Here is a 19,247-nt window from a genome sequence, read left to right as displayed (position 1 = left end):
TGCACTTACAACGAGCTACTCCTGAGGCGGAAAGCCGGGAGAGTGTACTTTTAAAAAATTGTAACATCTGTGTGCTTTTACTTTCACTCACCCCCAGTCACTTAGGCTTCGTTCACGGGCCATTTCCATTCGACTTCTCCCAGCGCTGGACGCTGTCCCTGCGCCACGAGGGAAATCGAGGCCACGCCCCCTTTTGGAGGCCACGCCTACTGCCTATAAGTGCGACGCTGATCACTAGCGCCTGCACTTACAACGAGCTACTCCTGAGGCGGAAAGCCGGGAGAGTGTACTTTTAAAAATTTTAATATCTGTATGCTTTTATTTTCACTCACCCCCTGTCACTTAGGCTCTGTTCACGGGCCATTTCCATTCGACTTTTCCCAGCGCTGGACGCTGTCCCTGCGCCACGAGGGAAATCGAGGCCACGACCCCTTTGGAGGCCACGCCCACCGACTCTTTCCTTTTAAAAATGTGCCTCCCCCGGAAGCGCAGCGGACGAGCGCAGCGGGCGCGCCGTTTGCGCGCCGAAGGCGCGCCTAAGGAAAGCCCGTCTGCGCCCGTCCGCGACCGACCGAGACCACTGGCCACCCACCCGGCCTCTCCTATTCAATATTCCTACTTGCAACTTACCACTCTTCAAGGCAAGTGGTCACTACCTGCTACCACCATAGCTCGTATTTCCAATCTTGGACTACTAACCTCACACAACCAAGTCTACACCAACACCTTGTCCACGCCTCCAACTTGCTGCCCTTCAAACTTGCCTCCAGTCGCCCTCCCCCCCACAGCAATAACTGCCATGTACCTTAACACTAGATCGGCAGTCAAACATCAGCTCGACCTGTTCACCTTACTCGATTCTCATAAACCCGACCTACTATTTCTTACCGAGACTTGGCTCTCTGACAGCTCTCTCCCCTCCCTGTTGGCAATACTCCCCCCGACCTATTACGCCATCCGAGCCGACCGATCTTCCGGCAGGCCTGGTGGAAGGGTTGCCCTGATTGCCCGTAAGGAACTTACATTCCACCCCCTTGTTTCCCCCTCCATGGGAACTTCAGATTGTTTAGTGGTTCGTTCTCCTTCCCTTACTCCCCCCCTAACTTGTGTCCTTGTCTACCGACCCCCGTCCTCCCCTCAAACGTTCCTCCCCAGCTTCCAAGACCTAATGGCGACTCTGGTTGTCAACCATTCTTCCATCATAGCCCTGGGAGACTTTAACTTCTGGCCTTCCGACCCCGCGGAATGTGCAACTTCCAAAGAGTTCTCAGACTCCCTTCAGTCGCTAAACTTTACATCAGTCGTCAATGCTCCCACGCACAGGCTGGGACACATCCTTGACCAAATCTGGCAACGTGATTGCCCGGTCACTTCTCTCCCCATTTCCCCTTGTCTATGGTCAGACCATTCACTGATTGCCTTCTCCCTTTCCCCCTTCTCATCACCTAAGCCCACTCCTGCGAGAAATGTCTGGGCGCGATCTTGGAACTGCGTGGATGTCGAAGCTCTATCCACCTCCCTTTCCTCTTCCAGCCCATATTTAACTGGGCTGCCCTCTTCTGGTCAGGCAGAAGCTATTAGCAACTGGCTTCGAGTTAGTTGCGATACCATCGCTCCTTTAAAACGCATCGCAACCAAACGCTCCAAAGATGCAAATCGCTGGTTTTCGGACGATTTAAAGTTCCAAAAACTTACTCTCCGCCAAGCAGAACGACAGTGGAGACGGAAATATTGTCCTGTTTCCAAAATCCGTTATACTGATCTTCTTGCACAATATGAGACAGCCATACTGGACACTAAGAAAACCTATTTTTCATCCAAAATTCAACTTGCGGAGAACCGACCAAGAGAAATTTTTTCCATCATCCAAGACCTCGCCTATTCCGACAGAGCTTCACTCAAACCTCCCCCCTCACAACCATTATGCGATTCCCTCAATCACTTTTTCCTGGACAAAATCAGTAAAATCAAAGCTAAAATTCCCCCCCATCCCCGGCATTTACCGACCCCAGCCGCCCTCCGGCTACAGCACACCTGTTGTCAATTCCTTCCCTCTCGACCGAATCATTCCTTTCCATCCTCCCGCTGATCAAATCCGGCTCCCCGATGGACCCCTGCCCTGCCTACATCTTAAAACAGATCTTCACCCACTGCCCTTCACTACCCCTAGCGCTTCTTAACAGCTCGCTGGCCCAGGGCATTGTCACCCCAGCACTCAAATCGGCAGTGATCGTCCCGATTTAAAAAAAACCTGGGGCGGATCCTTTGGATCCCGTTAACTACCGCCCCATCTCTCTGTTGCCTTTCTTAGCAAAGGCACTGGAACGACACGTAGTAAAAACCTTGAGCGAGTTTGTGGAGAGACATGGTGTCTTGGCCCCGAGACAGGCTTGTTTCCGCCCAGCCCACTCAACTGAGTCCGTAATAATATCTGTACTGGACAACCTACGACAAGGAATGGATACTAGTCAACCGCAGGCCTTGATCCTCTTGGATCTTTCCGCCGCATTCGACACGGTGGACCATACCATCTTACTTTCACGTGTCGAGGCGGCGGGAATCGGTGGAACAGCCCTGTTATGGATATCCTCCTTCTTGAGCGGCCGGACTCAGGCGGTCCGCCTGGGAGAGTTCTCAGCCGAATTCCAACCCATCCAGTGTGGTGTCCCCCAAGGCTCCTCTTTGTCCCCCCTTTTATTTAACCTTTACATCGCCCCCCTCATTTTTGCTTTACAGCAACTGGAGGTCTCTGTATACAACTACGCAGACGATCTCCAGCTCATTTTTTCTATTTCCTCTTCCCCCGAGTCTATGTCTAATGTCCAGTCCATCATGACCTTCATCCAGGACTGGATGAATTTCAACCACCTAAAACTCAACCCCGATAAAACGGAGTTGGTGTTGACAGGTGGTTGCTCCAGTCCCTGGTCCTCTTCTTTCTGGCCCTCTTCTTTAGGTTCCCCACCCACTCCTGTATCTTCTGTCAAAACCCTTGGGTTCAAAATCAACAAACAACTCTCCCTACATTCTCAAGTATCTGCTGTCGTATCCTCAGCCTTCCTTTCCCTCAGGACAATTCGCAGAGTCTCACGATTCTTCGCCCCTGACGCGCTCAAGTTAATACTCCTGGCCATGGTAACATCTCGCCTAGATTACGGCAATGCCCTTTACCATTGCATGCCCGACTATCTTACTAGGCGTCTTCAATTGGTTCAAAACCAGGCCGCTCGGCTGGTTTTTAACTTATCTAAATCACATCATGTTACTCCCCTCCTCCTTTCCCTGCACTGGCTCCCTGTCCGACAGCGTGCCCTATTCAAGCTTGGCTGCACCATCTTTAAAGCCCGGACAGGCTCTGCCCCTTCCTTTATTAAATCTGCCATTCAAAACTACATGCCCTCACGAGATCTCCGATCCTCTTCACACCATCTTCTCGTGGTCCCCCGCTTCAAACGGAAGAAGTGGGGGGGCTCCAAGTTTGCTACCGCGGGCCCAGTTTTCTGGAACTCCCTCCCATCCTCTCTTAGAACCTGCACCCAGTACCCTCTTTTTCGCCGAGACCTCAAGACTTTCCTCTTCACCCAAGCCTTCCCATCTTGAATGGTCACTTTCCCCTTCTCTCCCACTCCCTGAGTAGCAGTTGCCAGCCAGCGCCAAGAAACCGCCAGGTGTACGAGCGCTATACAAATCCTTTCAAATTCAAATTCAAATTCAAATAAATCAGGCCCTTTGTGTCAAGACAATGGTTGCTGTGTCATTACTAAGGGTCAAATTTAGAGTTTGTGGGGTGGGTTATCCTATCACAAATGTGACAGATATTTTGCCTGCCTTATTGCAAGTGCATGATATCCTATGGAATTATAACAAGACGAATGGGATAACTGTCATGTTGTGATAAACTAACCCATTCACAGAATTCTAAATCAGGCCCTAACAATGCTTTATCAATGTTATACATGTAACTTAGCATGTTAACTTGTTTGCAAATTATTTTGTGTTCTAATACATACATGTCTAGGCTAGATAACAAGCCCGAATGTTAAAGATTATGTTTTCCATCTGCTGTATTACAAGAACAGTAGTTAAAAATGCACTTGTAATGTGGGAGATGGGATACCTGCCATGTTAGTGGCAGAGTATCCAATCCATCCAAACTAGAAACTAGGCCCTTCACCAAGTGGTTCAGTAGACTTACACTCATGCAATGAGGTAGAAAGTGTTGGGTATGATCATAGCAATACAAAACATGATGTGTTAGGACTACTGTGCAATAGATTGCACTTTGCCATGGAAGTATCCCTGAGTCAGTACTTGAGGACATGCTAGTTTTTAAACCCATGTCTTCATAAAGTTCATGACAAGGCACATAGCAGATTTAGGTACACACACACACATACACACGTTTTGTTTGATGGCTGATCAAATTAGTCCATAATGTGATAGAAGATACTTACAATTGTGATTATGGGGCAGGAACTTGGACTTCTATCAATAAACTCCAATATTATTCATATAACAATAAGCGCCAAATGTAAAGTTTGGTGGACAAGTTTCTCTGTTACAAGATGTTTCCACACAGCCTAATTACAGTGGCCTAGCAAAGCTACGTGGAGGGGCCCCCTCTGGACTCAATCAGTAGCTTATCAACTGGAGCACTGTGCTGAAGGGGCCCCCTGGAACTTGGTGGCCCCTTGCACCATGGGGGCTGCGGAGGCCTGTGTTATGCGCCTGCCTTATTACAAGCGCATTGCATCATATGAATCCTCAGGCAGTATATCTATCATTCTGTGACAGATTAACCTGTCCGTCAAACTCATAAATCCAGCCCTATGTCTTATGGACCAGAATTTTGAGTTTGACATATACAATACTTCTTTGCAAATGTGGTAGATCTCCCATCCACTGTATTGTGAGTGCATTATAAACAATGAAACTTGTAAGATGGCAGAAAGGAATTCTATCAAATTTGTAATGGAGTATCCCATCCATCAAACTGTAAATATGGACTACTAATGATTTTGTGTCCCAAACAATGTTGCTAAAATTGTCAAAGTTAGCTTGGTTTTGATCCTGCAACATATTTTGTGATATCACACTAAGTGCCCTTTCTTCAAAATATTCACATTGAGTTAAAGGATTCACAAACTCTTAGTTGCGTGGACATTTCAATATTTCACTCTGTACTGTGAAATTGATGTGTGCATATGTCTGCTTTCATCTTCCTCCGGAGCAAGGTATCGACGGGGAGACCGAGAGGACGCCTCTGGGAAGAACGGCTGGAAGCACTGAAGCTAGACAAAAGTCTAAGTAGGTCCTTCCACCTCCACTCTCCCATGGAGCAAGTAGGATAGGATTCAGGGGTTACTTTTATTGGTACTACACCACAAGAGGAGCTTTAAGCTCATAGCCTCCTCCATTTTAGAGGAAGGTCCCCCCCTTTTTACACTAGGTGTGAGAAGGTTAACCCTTGGGTAGTTACCTCCCCTTTGGTCATGAAGAATGCAGCTTACCCTATGGGGACATGAATGCAGAAACATGTCGACCACACTTAAAACGGTGAAGGGAGAATAATGTCCCACATCACCGGTTACTTCTTTTAATCACCGTACATTTGTGCCCTGAATAAACTTAGTCAATGGACAAATGTAATGGTTTTTAAGTCACTTATCACTTCTCCACGGCCATCACTTAGCTTTAGAAGTGCATCCCTGTCTCCAGGTGTATGCCCGCCCTCTATCAAACCAAGTTTTTAGAGGGCGAGGACAGCCGCTGATGAAGCATGACACCGGGCGGTGTGTGAGGCAAGTCCGTCACTTTTTATGAGATGCCCCCACTGGTATCGCATCTCCTTTTAACTCTGTAGGCAATTGTAGGAACACACTCTAGGGGCAGCCTAATTTTGTGTTTGCAAGGTAGGAAAGACACTGGCCACATATTTGTGGTAGAGCAGAATGGCTGCTGTGAGTCAATTTGTGGAGCAACTGACCCTGGCACCAAGGGTAAGTGGGTGACAAGTCATCCAACATTCCATCTTACCTTGATGCCTCTGACAACAACATTTGCTCTTGTGCCCACCAACACAATTACCACCAGCACCACCCTCACTCCTGCTCCTTGAGACAAAAGGGCAGCATCTAGTTCGAAAATGGACTAGAGTTTTCTTCACACAGGGCATGCTTCAAGCACTTGTGGCTTTTGAGAACCTCTTTGGAGGCAGATGGCAACTTACAAAAGGGATTAATATCCTACAGAATATGTGCTCTGCCATGTATGCCAAACAGAGAGGTCCTATATGTGCTAGTGGCTCCTCATTACTTCGGTGACACCTGACCCTTTTTCAGACCATTGCCAAATCCCTCCTTCTGCCACATGTCCACATATTTATGCAGTTCCAAACTCCATGCCCCAAGATCTTCCTACCCAGACACCAGGGCCATGCATCTCTCACAAAAACCCTGAAAACCCAACTCTACCCAAGAAAATAGGTTCCAGGATTACCATCTACTGAGTGAGGATGGAAAATCTATGTGGAATAAAAGGCAAATTCAGAGGTTAGAGTCTGTAGTAACTAAGTCCAGATGTGTAGAGGATCTTTAGATGTTTATTTGTAGATAGTTACAAGTCTTCCAGTTAAATCCAATACAAGACCCCACCGGGAGCAGCCAGCATGCTGCTCAGTCCTTCTCAACTGACATCTCTGGCACCCAACATTCTGTAACACATCATTGGATGAACATTGCACTAGCAGAGCATGAGATTGCATGAATAACATCAAAGCCAGCATGTAACAGAGTCTTTCTAAATTGTATGAACAGTGTTTTTTTTGTTTGAATATATTTTTGTTTTGTCAGGTCATACATCCCATCACAGTGTTACAAAACGAAGTAATGATAATTAATTAGTAATGCTCGATTATAAACAACAGAGCAGTAGCCACCATAGTCAATCACGTACAGAATTCAGTAGGGCCGTGCAGGCCTGCATATAATCAAGGTAGCAAAGTAGCATGTCAATCCCACAAACTATCGTCATAGTAACAGTAGGCTTGAAGTAACATGGGTGGTAGTGGAGCAAGTGTCACTTCTCGGCATCCTCTCAGATCGTTATTCAGTCCGGATCATAGGATGTACAGTGAAAATAGCCCAAGGTGGGACAAGACCGCCTGGTATGCAATAGACATTCAATTCTTTAGTACTAAACAGGTAAACATAAGGAACAATCTGAAAAAGGGGGGTGGTAGAACAAGAAATCGGGTGATTGCATGTCATTGCGTGTGTGCGTCTATGTGAAGTGTGTAGGCTAGGCGAACGGATGCGGGCACGCGCCCCGCACCAATGGCAGTGGGGAGTGGAATAAAATGTTCGGCATAGGTACAGCTGGGCGGGAGGGGGAAGGGGGGAGGAGGGGGAGACGGGGAGGGGCAAGGAGGGCAGGGGGTCATCGAGCTGGGCGGGAGAGGGGGAAAGGGGAGAAAGTAGCAACAGGGACACGCGGTGACAGGTAGCTGGGTCTAAACAATGCCGCTACGTAAGCACTCTCGGTGAAAGGCCACTAATAGGCCATCCCAGTCTTGCGCTATGGGGTACTTGCGGAGACCCGCTGTTTCTTCGCTGTGTAGCGCTGTGCTTTCCGCTCGTGCCCAGTTGTCAAAGGACATACGCCAGTGCAGTGCCTGTGGGGGGGTGTCGCTTTTCCATCATCTGGTAATGAGGCGCTTCGCTGTTATCAGTCCCAGATCCCAAAAACGTTCTCGGACCTTTGTCTGTTTCATCCGCCTGAACAAACCCAATAAGCCCGCTTCCCATGTATATGGCAATCGTCCTCCCGTCGCTCTTGACAAGGTATCCATCACCACCCGCTAGTAGGTTTGCAGGGAGGGGCATGTCCAGAGGGCGTGCAGGAATGGAGCGTCGACTAATTTGCATCTGGGGCACGCTGACGTGGTTGGTCGAAAGTATCTATTTATTTTGTCAGCCGATAAATAGGCGCGATGGATAATATAGTATTGTATAATTCTAAAACAGGCATTGCGAGGCACGTGTAACATCCCAGCCAGTATCCTTGACCATTCCCTATCCGTCCAGTCCCGGCCTCGATCAGCCGCCCACTTGTCACGCAGCCATTGCGACGGGAACTGTGTATGGAAGTGTAGTGCTTGAGCAAGCCAGTGTACCACGTGGGAGCCGTTCCCCATCACATGCAGATATTGAATCAACAGATGGGTTGGGGGCTCCTCCGCCAGCGGCCCCCAAGCCTGGAAAATTGTATGAACAGTGTTAGGATGCTATTCCCCACCTCAACATATATTTTCCATTTCTAAACATCTACATTTACATTTTAATTTTTTAGCTCAGAGGACAAATATTTGAGTTGCCTTTTTAAAATACATGATAGGAATTACATCTTTTTGTGTCTGGGTTTTTTATGAAAACCTTAATTTTTTTCTGAATTTGATTGCATATTGCAATTTGCTTATGTTAACTATTCTATTCAATTACCAGGTCTTGTAATTTCATGAATGTTGCATTGTGGAAGATGCAGTTAAATTCCTTACTCGTGTGTTGAGGGGACTGAGAACTTTAGAATGAGGGGACAGTGGTGTTGGTATGCAGAGTAGGGCTGATTATGACTGTAGTGTATGATGCAACGTGTGCAAAAAAGTGTAAGTATAACTTTAAGTGAACTTAAATGTTGGGGTTTACGTAGAGTGCATGCCATATACAAAGTGTGCATACACCTCGGTAGCCTATATTAGTAAAATGCCTGTGGGTGTGTATCCGGTGCTTGATATTATATGTAAGATTTAACAACATTAATTGAATGGGTTGTGGTAATATCTATTTGGGGCATATGGCTGTTTCATATGGTTGTGTATTGTGAAGCAAATGCACAGACAGGGATCAAGGGTAGTCTCATATTAGGTGTTTTTTAAATGAAGCCACTTTTGTTTAGAGCCATTGCAACACTCCATATAATGTAGTAAAAACAGGTTAATTATACTGTGTTTCAATTATATGTTTGTCTGCCCATGTACAATTTACCTAAAAAATGTGCAATCACTTGTAGATTTAAAGTGGAAGGTTGTACAATTGTGTTGCCTGAGTATTTTATTTGGGTAGGTATTGTGAGGCATGTGGACAGACAGACAGAGTACATTTTTGTTATGTTTTTCTGTACATAACATTATGCTTTATGACATTGGAAGTTGCCAGGGTGCATTTAAAAAAAAGTTTAACAGTTATACTTACGTTCTAATTTGTTGTGCATAATGTTGTTGTTTGTCCATCTACCACTGCCAGATATAATCCCAGTGCTTGTAGTAGCAGGGACATGGAGATAGAATTAGTTGTGTGGGGGTTGTGGGCTGGGTTTTGTTAATTATGCTCTTTTACGTCCAACACAGATGTGAACCACAATGTTTCCATTGATGGAACTGATACTGTAAATGTGGTGGACTTAGAATTTACTTTACATCAGTCCATTCACAGTGTTTAGTATGTACCACTGTTAGACCTGTCAGACTTAGGGTGTTCTTCCCCCAATCTTTATGCCTTCATCCTCCAATTTTTACTGTCCTTCTTTTCGCTGGCCTTAGGACACTGCACACATTACCACTGATAATCAGTACATGTGCTCACTTCTAATAACATGTAACGTTGGCTTATCCCTAATTAGCATATTTAGTTAGTTAGAAATTCATAGAGAAGTGGTACTTTGTGTACCCAGGGCCTGTAAATTCAGTGCTACTAGTGAGCCTACAGCAGTGATTGTGACATCCACTAAAGTAGCCCTTTAAACATGTCTCAGGCATATCACTGCAGCCTGTGACTGCGATTCTGACCTGGCAAAATAAGCTTTTGTCAGGTCCAAACCTTCCTTTATATAACAAATAAGGCACCCCAGGGTAGGCCATGGACAGCTCAGAAGGCAGGGTGTAGTGTATTTAAAATGCTGGACATGTACCGTTAAGTTTTAAATGCATGGTAGTGAAAATCTCTTAATTTCATTTTTCACTACTACAAGGCCTGCCTCTCCCATAGAATAACAATGAGATTACATTATTACATTCAAATAGCTGTAAGTTTCAAATAGGAATACGTTCCCAGCCCCTGTTTGATTTCTTTGCAATTGTAATGAAAACTCATATCTTGCAATTCAAAGTCACATATTTAATTACAGTTAAGGGTGGGCAGTGAACTCCGCTCCGCCCGTTTGGTTCACGGAGTTTTGGGCACTCCGCACTCCGTTTGGAGCACGAAGTTCAGTAAAAAAAACCTCTACCGACCCCTGGCTGAGCGAAGTTTACCGACACGCGCACTCACCCCATGTATTTAAAGCTTACGGCACCTGTAAATCACAGCATTAGTCGCACCCGTTAAGTGCGCTGGCGCAACAAAACTTATTTTCATGTTGAAAACCCAGACTCTTTGCCATAAGTAATGTGACTGTAAAAGAATAAGTTAATTCAAAGTGTAAGCGTGTTGCATGTACAAAATAGATATTTCTTTGTCCGTCAATTCCTCCATGAAGCTGTGATAAGAATGATACGTGACGATCTTCCTGAAAACGTGGGTACGGCTGACGTGACTTCCTCCCCGTCCCTTCCCCGGGAAGGCAAGCACGAGTGTCTACACCTAGCTTCCAATTACACCAATTGCTTTTGCTGCAACCACTGGCAATATTATACTGCTGTGGTCGTGCAGCCTACACTCCCAATGCTTTACATGGCTGGCAGAGGACTTTTAAATCACATTTATTCTTTGGATTCTTCTTCTTACCTTTAATGCAGACTGTCTCTTTGTAAACAAAGGTTCTAATTATGCAGGTATGTTTATTTACCTTTCAAAGAGATTAAGGACAGAGATGGCCTCCTCCTGTACGAGCATCAGCTTCAGCCTGCATCACAAAGGGTCCGGGGCACGGGACTTTGTGCCAATGGTGTCCCACACAACAAGCTTCCCTTCAGAGGTGGCAGTCCAAGATGAGTAGAGTGTTCTGCTGTTATCCACGGGCAGAATCCAGGCCATTGGCAGGTGAGATGGTGAATGGGGCACTCGAGACTCCTGCATCCTCCACAGCATGGTCCGGAGGAGGTGCAATACATTTACGTTTCGAAAGAGGCCTGAATGTTCCCCCTCTATCACAAAATGGCATGGTTGGTTCTACATGTCCGCATTAGAGGGGAACTCCGCCAGCTCACGGAACTCCACAGAGTTTTTCAATGACTCTGTGAAATTCTGCGGAGTGAAACTCTGTGAACTCCTCCAAGACCTAATTACAATTTTGAAAATGACACTTAAAAAAGTTGGCATTTTCCTGGCTTAGCCATTTGGTACCTGCAGACTGTCTCTGGGTCACATTACTGGGTCTAGCTGACAGCTGAGCTTTGTATAATCCTCGTAGACAGCCACACACAATAGAGAGCTTAGGCGCACCTGGATGGGCCATCACTGGCCAGATGGAAGGGTGGAGTTGAGCATAATGCTCCAACTGCCAGCACTGTTTGCCTGTGCTACAAGAGTGGTGCACTCACACTATGGGAACATTGAAGGAAAATGGGGAAAGGGGTGGGAGAGTGAAAAAAGAAAGACCTTTCAGCTGTGTGTTCTGCACACCTGACTTAATCCTCTCTTCGTCAACTCCATGAGTAAGGACATTTTGCTTCTGATATCACTGCAGGAAATGTTTAGACACACCTTTAGTAAGGTTAGACTCCTACCATAATCTTTTAATCAGTCAACATGTACTTCAATTTTATAGTCATCATGCCTTACCAAATATTCAATACGTTTTCAGGTAAGCATTGCCTTCTAAAGTCTATATGCAATGCCACATTCAGGTTTGTAAAACTTGAGTGAAGTTTTGTGAAGAATACCAAGTCTTGATTACACTCTATTCTTAAATTGTACATGTAATTCTTTGGTACTGTTTTCTACCACAGTTCACTACCAGTGAAGTGTCCTCAATATTTATATTTATCCCAATATTATAATGTCATTAACTCTGAATTGTCTTAAACCTTATTGTTGTCAGTAATTACCTCATTAGGTTATAGCTATTGAATTATCATGCTGAGTCATTCAATTAAATAGTACTTTGGTGTTGCTCATTCACCAGAAAATAACCGAACTACTTTTCTTTTCTTTTCTCATCTCTGAAACTTGACTAGGCGGGAGCACGCGATTAAGAGTCATAGTATCGCGGATTGCAGACTTTCTTCAAATAAGTGCAGGAAGAACTTCTAAATCATACGCCATCTTGCCTAGCAAGGGTGTGGCACTCGAAGGCGTGGTAGTTATACCTCCGAGTTCCAAACTCGTTGCTGAAATTTGGAATTCTCATGCGACCAACTCCAGAATGTTCTTTCCATTGAAGGCTATAGCAGACATGTTATAGTAGGCATGTTTTGTAGATTCAAATACGTTCATAGTGTTCTACTCTAGATATGATTTCTTTCTTCTTGACCTAAACTCTGACAAAACTGACAAAAATATCAAGTATACGAGCATTGTCTTACAGTACCATTTTATAGTAAAACCTGTATTCTGCTCCTGGTGGCTTGCTCTAAACCAACAACCTTTATTCCTATACAATAATATTGATGTTTGTTGAAGGTGTTTTGAGAACAACTGATAGCATTTTGTTTCTTCATGCTTTTGTACACTTATATCTACATTAATCTTCAGCACCCATATATACAGTCATTGTGTGATTTTCATGCTAAAGATGACTATAGTTAATGTAGGCTTCAATTTAAAATGGTACACACCAAGTTGCCATGTTTCTCTGCTTGCCGTGTATTTTTTATTTTCTTGATGTAGGAGTCAAGCTGTACCCATCAACGTCAATAAAAATGTATTACTTGTTTGAAATATGGTCCAGCAACTGTGATTGGGAACATCCTTACCAAAGTGTATCATCCCACTACAAGATATCCAGCTGAAGGTCATGCAGCAGAGACTTCATTGTGTGTTAACCATTGAACCGTGGGAAAAAGAACCAGAGCTTCATTATCATAGCATGTTTGATCCTGATTGGCTCTCTTCAAGGGAATAGTAGAGAAGTGTCCCATGCCATAAAAGAAATCTTTAAGCCATACATGGCTGAGTTGATTAGTTCAGATACCCTTTCCACTCTCCTTTAGAGCATATGCTTTCCTTGATCTAGCCCAAGAAATTTAGACTCCCTTTTCTCATTTGCTTGACTGAATATTTGATTCAATTAATTGTGCCTTTCAAAGGCTTTTCCTGCTGACACCTTCTGCTTGACTTCTCCCCAACCTTATCGACTTCCCATAGATGAGCAAAGTAGGGGACTCTCCTCAATGGGAAAGTGTGCCTGCTTTGATTTACTTTATAACAACTTTGAACAGTTTGTCTCTGTATGTGTGATTTTGCTTTGAATTATATTAACTGGTGCATTAATGTATTGATTACTTATTTAGGACTAATTGAAATGGTTTGAGCAACTTTGCAAATCTGTTATGAAACCTTCATGGTTTGCAAATCTAACACTCTCCATTTTTGTGGGGCCAAATGTGCTTCACAATATTTAATGCATTTGATTTGTTGCCTTATAACTCAGTCAGAAACTAAAGGTCCATCCGCTTGAGGGCATCTTTTACCAGAGTTCGCATCAGAAAACTGCACGTATAGTGGACCAGAAACAAGCTTCCTGGGTCCGATTTCGGGGTCCCTTGCTCACTTTGCAATTGGATTCAAGCTAGCCTGACTGATGAGGGGTGAAACCCCGAAACCGGTCCCAGGATGCTTATTTCTGCTCCAGGGAAGACCTGGCTTGGCAGTTCGGACTGGGCTATTCCCATGAAGAACAGGCTCAAGACTGATTTGCATATGTCTGCATCCCATGAGGAACAGGGTCAAGACTACTTTTGAAAAGGTTAGGTCTGAACTGCGGTGGTGAAGTGAGCTAAAGACTGATGGTGGATAAAACCCAGATCTGTGACTGGGGGTGAGTGTCTGAAAGGTTTCAGCACTCCGTCCATCATCTCCTAGGGTTTCCTTTGCTCGCCCTAAGTTGGGAGGGTATGCCCAGACGTGTGTCCCTTGCTCAATTTGCTGCTGGATTCAAGCTAGCCTGGCTGATGAGGGGTAATACTCCAAAATGAGTCCCAGTATGCTTGTTTCCGGTCCAGGAAAGACCAGACTTGACAGTTCGGGTTGGACTGTTCCCATGAGGAACAGGGTCAAGACTGATTTCCATAAAGCTGGGTTATTGGAGGTACCCCAGAAAAGCAGTGAGACATCCGCTTTATGCAGCAGTTTGTCCCAGGAAGTGTTTTGTTGCTAACAACTATTCTATCACCAGAGAGGCATCTTGTTATCTTCGAAGCAGAGAGGCATGGCTGTAGGTGTCTTTATCACATTTTATATATATATATATATATATATATGTATTTTTTTTTTTATGTTTTACCCTTTCTAGTCACTGTGTAAAATAGTGGGAGCAACTAGGGCCAGTCTCTTTGCCAGAATTGAGGAAAATATCTTGTGGTCCCCGTTTAGGATCGAAATAGGTCTGTACGAACCACAAGCAGTTGACGGCTTCCCTGGTTTTAAAATCACGCTAATGGAAGCATTATCCCATGACACTGGAGGACGTACCCCGTTCAGCAGAATCTCATTAAACAAAATTACAAGAAAAGGGACAAATTCCTGCTCCAGAGCTCTATAAACTTCATCCGGAATGCCGTCCGGCCCTGACGCTTTGCCCTTCTTGGCATTCTGAATAGCTTCCCTCACCTCTTCTTCCGAAATTCTGCTTTCTAGCATAGCACTCTGATCATCAGAAAGACTTGGGAGGGTAATTTTACTAAGCCAGTCCTTAATGATATCAGGTTCAAGCCTCTTGTCCTCAAGATAGATAGATTGATAGAAATCTCTAAAGGCTGACCTAATATCAACGTCTAGGGACAAAGGGATCTCATTGACTTTAATCAGGTCAATGTTGTTACAGACCTGATCCGTTTTTGCTTTCCATGCCAGTAACTCCCCAGCTCCCTCCCCATACTGGAAGTGGGCAATTTTACTGGCATCCCACCTTTCTTGTATTCGTTGGTTGAGAATAGAAGCTAATTGGCCCTTTAAAGAGAGTAATTTATCTCGCAGAGGTGTTAAGACGACATCCACAGAAGCAGAATTAGTGTCTATGTCAAGCTGAGTCTTAGCTATACTTGCCTCCACTGAAACCATGGCCTCTCTATACTCCCTCCTTCTATAGGCCACTTTACCTGTAATTAGACCTCTCAAGTACGCCTTAAGAGAATCCCACACTATTCCGATGCCAGCTGAGCCTGAATTTGCCTCTAGGAAAAAAGCCACCTCATTTTTTAGAAAGCTGACGTCGTCACAATGGGAGAGCAAAGTGCGATCGAACGACCAAGACCTGACAGGAGTAGAGAAAGGGGTTGTGAGTTCCAACACTACTGCTGAATGATCCGATAAATGCAACGGGAGGTATTTAATATCCTTAACAGCGTCAACTAACCTCTGGTGGATTAATATAAAATCAATCCTGGATTGATGATGGTACTTGTAGTTCCTAAAAGAGATGCCCTGCTGTTGACCTGCCCTTAATCTCCAGATATCCACATATTCATACTGCTTCATTACTCCCAGCAAGTAGGATCTTGTTTTTGACGGTACCCGGGATCTATTATTGTGTGATTTGTCTAGGACAGGGTCTAGAACGATATTAAAATCACTGGCAAGTATCACAGGTTCGGGGAACGACAAAAGCTGTGAAAAAATGACTTCCAAGGATGATGGATCGTCTTGATTGGGACCATAGTACCCTACAATCGTTAGTTGGGCATCCAAAACAGACAGAGAGGCAATAACCCATCTACCAGCAGGGTCTACCTTTGAGTCTAAGACCTTAGCCCTAAGTTGTTTCTTGAAGATGAGTGATACTCCTCTGGAGGTCAAAGACTGTGATGTTGAAATTGCGAAGTCAATCCATTTATTCCCTTTCACTAAAATATCAATCTCAGCTTGGATCAAGTGTGTCTCTTGGAGTAAGATGACCTGTGCATCTGAGTCCCGAAGATACTGTATCAAAGTTCTGGCCCTAGATTTAGTACGGAGGCCATTGATGTTCCAAGACAATAACTTTAGTCTAGCCATGACCACTATCCCAAACTCCGCTCAGCCCTAATTTAATACAAGGGCCAGCTTTAAGCTGCCCACCCCCTAAGAAAAATGGCATCACAATATGCAAGCACAATTGGCGAACATAAAAAGACGAGGCAAAAGATTGGCAAATGAGGAATTTTTGTAAATTCCCCCCCTAAACCCGTGACCCCACCCCCCTCCCCTCCCCCACCCATGGAGAACCCGTGGTGTATCTAACCGGATCAAGTCCAGTAGATGGCACCCCTTCTTCAAGCTCCCGCTACCTCACCTGAACCCTGAACCCTGAACCCAGTGAAAAAGAAAAAAGTAGGAGATTCCCTACTATAATAAACAACCAGCCAAAAAATAAATAAAAATGTGCACTCTATAAAAAATGTTATATTCTTCTTTTCTTCTTTTCTCTTTTTTTTCTTTAAATTTTATATTTAGAAATGTTGTTATATATATATTTTTTTTTAATTCATCTGTTCCTATGCCTACCCATTACCAAACAATGAAAGGTAGTTGTCTGCGTCGATGATAACATAGACGTTTCCTAATTAACACATGTCAGCAATGTGACCAAACCCTATTTACCCGAAGACCTCCTGCCCAGATCTAATAGGAGCTCATCTGCTGCTTGGACAGATCTATTATTCGTAATCTTATTATTGTGCATGACCTTTAGTGAAGCTGGGAACACAAGCTGGGCAGTTGCGCCCAGCTTCCTAAAGGCGTCCAATCGCCTCCCAAACTCCCACTGCTTCTCTAGCGTGGCTCTAGATAAATCTGACCTAACGAGGAAGGTAAACCCCTTACCAGGTAAAGACTTCTGCTTTAGAGCCAGGTTTAAGATCTGCTCTTTGAGGGCGTATGTATTGAAGTTGACAAGAATCTTGCGTGGTTTCGACCTCTGAGGGTTCTGTCTAAATGGGTCCCTGTGGACCCTTTGAATGTCAATTGTCAACTCCTCCAAAGTCTGATCCAAACATAATGCTTCCTTTAGTAAGTGTACAACAAACTTCTTGACATCAGCACCTTCTGATCCTTCAGGAACATTAAGAATGTGGATGTTCCCCCTTCTCGCGTTGTTCTCCAGCACTTCCATCCTGTCTAATAGAGCCTGGTCCTCTTTCTTGAGTTTACTAATGTCTTCTTCTGCTTTATCTAAATGTAAAGACATGGCAGCCATTGATTCTTCCAAAAACCCCGTTCTTGATGATAAACCATCGATCTTACTATCGAGGGACTCGCAATATTCCGAATCTCAAGCTGGATAGTGTTGGAATCCTGCCCAACCCACACACTGCAGGAACGAGGATATGTCCAATCCACTATTCCGACTCACCAGCCACTCTCTGACAGGCACAGACGAGAAAGCTGCTGACTCAGAAAAGGGGGTGGAAAATCACAAGGCAACCACGCCTTCCACCCAAGTAACTCGGCATCAAAAGGAACACCCGCCTCCTTCTTCTGCTCCTGCAGAAAGAGAAACAATAAATACACCCCACAGTTATGTTTTAGTCCCCAGTCCTACCTCTAAGGCATATCTCCATATCCAATAAACAACATCACACACACTTACCATAAGCGTGAGCAGGCTTGGCTTCAAGGAGTTGATAAATGAATAGTAAGGGTGTTTTGGGCGTGGGCGAGTATTAGGTTTACAGGGTAAAAAACACACACCTAAAGCAGTGGTATGTACAAAAAAAAACCCTGTTAGGGAAGTCCGGGGAAAAGGACACACAACCAATCCAAGGAGGAGAGCCTCTTCCGCCTTCTTGCGCTAGCAAAGGGAAAGAGGAAACCCAGCCGGGTTCCTCTCGCGGAACGGCCCAAAACGTCACGTCCACCTAAAACGAGGTGGACGGGAAGCGCAAATGCAACAAGGGATCGCGCTACGGCGCGAGTGTTTACTACTTGTCTCCGCGTCTCCGTGAAAGGAGAGCGGCGTGCACCGGCGCTCTGCCACCAGGAGCCCCTGAAGGCAGAAACAGATCACACTTGCGCCTTGTCTGCAATAAAGGCAATAATAAGGGCGGGACAAAAATAACCAGGACACTAACTAAGTTCTAGCTACCAGGGACCCAAACGGGGACAAGGGGAAGGAACAAATATAAGGTAAGGACCAAAAAGCGAGGCACCAGGTCAAGGGAAAAATATCAGGATACGGGACAAAAAAGAGGCAAATTCGAAGGGAACAGGGAATTCTCTTCTTCTTTCCACGAGCCCGTGAAAAGACAGCAACCAACAACAGGAAACTCCGGAGCCAGGATGCAGGAACCCACAGGTTAGCAATAGCAAGCGTAGACATAAGGGTAGGACTCCTTTTTATGCTACTGATGTGTCATGTGATGTTGCTCAGACATGGTCAACGAGAGAGGACTGGGGACCTAATCCTAACAGTACCCCCCCCCGACAACCCTCCCTACCGGGCGGGGTTTTCGGGGATGCTGCCTGTGGAATATTCTCACCAGCCGAGGCGCATGCACTCCTCCAGCCGGTTCCCATGTCCTATCCTCCGGGGCATACCCCTTCCAGTCAACCAGGTAATACAACCTGCCCCTCCTTCTTCTAGAATCAAGAATGGCCTGCACTTCAAACTCCTCTTCGCCATCCACTAATACGGGTGCAGGAGGAGGTAAGACCTGATCAGATGGGATGAAGGGCTTCAGCAAAGAAGTGTGGAACACCGGGTGGATCTTATAGTCTGATGGCAATAACAACTTCATTGCCACAGGGTTGATAACCTGAACCACGGGGAAAGGGCCTACATACCGGGGCTGTAGTTTACGAGAACCCTGTAATCTCAAATTACGTGACACCAACCATACTTGATCGCCCACCTTATACCCAGGGGCTGGAACTCTATGTCGATCCGCCTGTACCTTCATAGCCGCCTTGGCCTCCTGCAAGCTGCCCCTAGCCACTTCCCAGATGTCTCCCAATCGTTTACATACTTCGTCAATGGCTGGCACATGCCCAGTGGGTTGGATGGCGAGGGCTCTAGGATGAAATCCCATAGAACAAAAGAAAGGTGACATGCCCAAGGCCGAGTGTACACTGTTGTTATATGCGAATTCCGCTATGGGCAAGGCCCTCACCCAATCACAT

The sequence above is a fragment of the Lissotriton helveticus genome, chromosome 2_1, assembly GCF_964261635.1.
Source record: "Lissotriton helveticus chromosome 2_1, aLisHel1.1, whole genome shotgun sequence".
NCBI classification, from domain to species: domain Eukaryota; kingdom Metazoa; phylum Chordata; class Amphibia; order Caudata; family Salamandridae; genus Lissotriton; species Lissotriton helveticus.
Note: the sequence above shows the minus strand (reverse complement) of the source record.